The following is a 3,207-nucleotide window of genomic DNA, read 5'->3' on the forward strand; positions in this document are numbered from 1 at the left end:
TCTAGTCTAAGCTGTATCCAAAAAGAAGCTCCACAACCTTTACTTAAGGACCTCCAGTGAAGGTTAACCTACCACTACTGCCTAAAACAGGATCATCTTGATTCTGGATAATTCTCATGGTTAGGGAACTTTTCCTATTGCTAAATCCAAATTTTGCCCTTTGCAATTCTTCCCTCCACCACCACTACTGCTCCTGTTCTGCCTTCTGGATCCGACAGTATAGATGGTAGCTGATGATATGAGCTAGCATTTATATAGCACCTACTATGTGCCAGCCACTATGCTAAATATTTAACAAATATATTATGTGATCTCCAGAACAACTCTCAAAAGAAGGAGGTCTTGTTTTCCCTATTTTACAGTTAAGAAAACTGAGGCAGACAGAGCTTAAATGATTTGTTCAAGGTCATACAACTTCTAAGGTCTGAGACTGAATTTAAATCCGGGTCTTCTTTTTTTTTTTAATAATGCTTTTTATTGACAAAACATACACATGGGTAATTTTTCAATATTGACCCTTACAAAAACTTCTGTTCCAACTTTTTGTCTCCTCCCCTCCATCCCCTCCCCTAGATAGCAGGTAGTCCTATACATGTGAAATATGTTAAAGTATATGTTAAATACAATATATGTATACCTATTCATACAGTTCTCTTGCTGCACAAGAAAAAATAGATCTAGAAAGAAGGTAAAAATAACCTAGGAAGAAAAACAAAAGTGAAAGCAAACAATAACAAAGAGTGGAAATGCTATGTTGTGGTCCACACTCATTTCCCAGTGTTCTTTCTCTGGATGTAGCTGGTTCTGTTTGTTACTGATCAATTGGGACTAAATCCAGGTCTTCTTGATACTAGTTCTTTCCACTGTACCACCTAACTGCCCCTGCCCATGTCCTTGATGACATAGACTCAACCTTCACCGACATTATTATGCTTCTCTAGACATGCTGAATTTTTTTTTCCTGTTCAAATGATATGGAATTTGTTTTTTTTTTAATAATAGCTTTAAAAAAATAAAGAAAAAAATAGCTTTTTATTTTCATAATACACACAAAAGTAGTTCTTAACACTCACCCTTGAAAAACCTTGTGTTCCAAATTTTTTCTTCCTTTCCTTTCCCTGTTCCCCTCTTCTAGACAAGTAATCCAATATATGTTAAACATGTATGGTTCTGGGGCAGCTAGGTGGCACAGGAGCATCAGCCCCGAAGTCAGGAAGACCTGAGTTCAAATGTGGTCTCAGACACTTAACACTTCCTAGCTGTGTGACCCTGGGCAAGTCACTTAACCCCAGCCTCGGGGGAAAAAAAAAAAAGAAAAAAAAAACATGTATGGTTCTTCTATACATATTTCCACATTTATCGTGCTGCGCAAGAAAAATCAAATTGAAAAGGAAAAAAAAAGACAAACAAACAACAAAAAAAGGTGAAAATACTATGTTGTGATTCCATATATCAGACCTGTTTCTGGATACAGATGGTTCTCTCCATGATATGGAATTTGTGAAATAGAATTCAGCCTATGAGATAAACACAAAGGTGGAAGAGATTGTTCTGGCTGGGAAATCAATATTAGAAGAATAAGGGAAAGCAAAGAAAATGGACTCCAAAAAGTTAGAATCTGGAGTCTCAGGCTAAGTAAGAAAGAAAATGCAAGGAGAAACCAAACTATGGTCTGGGAGAGAAAAGGAAGGAAGCAGAGTTGTTTTTGTTTGGGGATTTTTTAAAGATCAATTATAGTTTACTTTTATATAGTTTTTATACTTATAAAACCCTTTGCAGATATTATCTCATGTGATCTTCACAACAAATCTAGAAAGTAAGTACTATAGGCATTCCCATTCCCATTGAATAAGTGAGGAAAGTGAGGGTGACAGATTCAGTAACCAGCCCATAGTGTGCCACTGTGCATGGAGAGTGTTTTTCAACAGCAAGATTTAAATATTTTAATTTCGATCCTAGAATAAGATAAGGACATGATTAGGAAATGTATGGACAAGAGAAAGAGGATTTTGGTCAAATCCAAAGAAGAGAACCCTCAAAAGAGAAGAATTTAGAAGCTCCTCCTCCTTCCCTTGCAGGGCTGAAGGCTGTAGAAAAGATTGTGTTATGTTTTTCTCTGATTTGTTTGTTTTGCTGTTCTCCAGCTCCTTCTCTTTTCTGTTCTTTGTTCTTGTGGATAAGTTGTCAACAGTAGACTAGAAAAGGAATCACCAGCTTTCAGAGACTTGGTGTGCAATCCTGCATTTACTCATCTGGGCCAGAACAATCATGAACGTCAAGACTGGTTTGTCAAAAATGATGTGAAACATTTAACAGGGATTGCCTGTCATCTAGGGGAGGGGTAGAGGGAGGGAGAGGAAAATTCGGAAAAGAAGTGAGTATAAGGGATAATGTAAAAAAAAAAAAAAAAATTACCCATGCATATGTACTGTCAAAAAATATATAATTATAAAATTAATTTTTTTAAAAAATGATGTGAAAATTCAGAAGTGACTACGTGAAAAGTGAGAACTCCCCAGGTTTTACCAGCAGGATAATTCATCCATCTCCAAGAAGACAGCGTTTAACTCCATCATAAATGTGAAATTATCTGCCATAAAAAAGAGGCAAGAAAAAGCTTTTTATGGTGGAAGGAAAGAGGAAGAGGACAGGGGGAGTGAGTAAATCTTACTCTCATCAGAATTGGCTCAAACAGGAAATAACATACATATAATAGGGGTATAGAAATCTATCTTATCCTGCAGGAAAATAAGAAGGGAATGAGATATAGGAAGCGGGGAGAGTAATAAAAGAGAGGGCATATTGGGGGAGGGAGGGGTCAGTACCAAAACATTTTTGAGGAGGGACAGAGTGAAAGAAGAGAGAATAAATGGGGGGGGGAACAATTAGTGATAGTAATTATAAAAAAGATTTTTGAAGCAAGCTTCAATGATAAGGCCTCATTTCTCAAACACTGAGAACTGGGAACTGAGTCAAATTTATTTAAAAAATAAATAAAAATAAGAGCCATGCCCCATTGATAAATAATGAAAAGATATGATCTGGTCTCAAAGGGCTATAAATTCGTGCTTAGACTTTGACCTAATAAAACCAGTACTAGGCTTGAATACAAAAAGAGATTTGATTTAAAAAAGAAAGAAAGAAAGAAAGAAAGAAAGAAAGAAAGAAAGAAAGAAAGAAAGAAAGAAGAAGGAAGGAAAGGAAAGG

The sequence above is a fragment of the Sminthopsis crassicaudata genome, chromosome 3, assembly GCF_048593235.1.
Source record: "Sminthopsis crassicaudata isolate SCR6 chromosome 3, ASM4859323v1, whole genome shotgun sequence".
Lineage (NCBI taxonomy): Eukaryota > Metazoa > Chordata > Mammalia > Dasyuromorphia > Dasyuridae > Sminthopsis > Sminthopsis crassicaudata.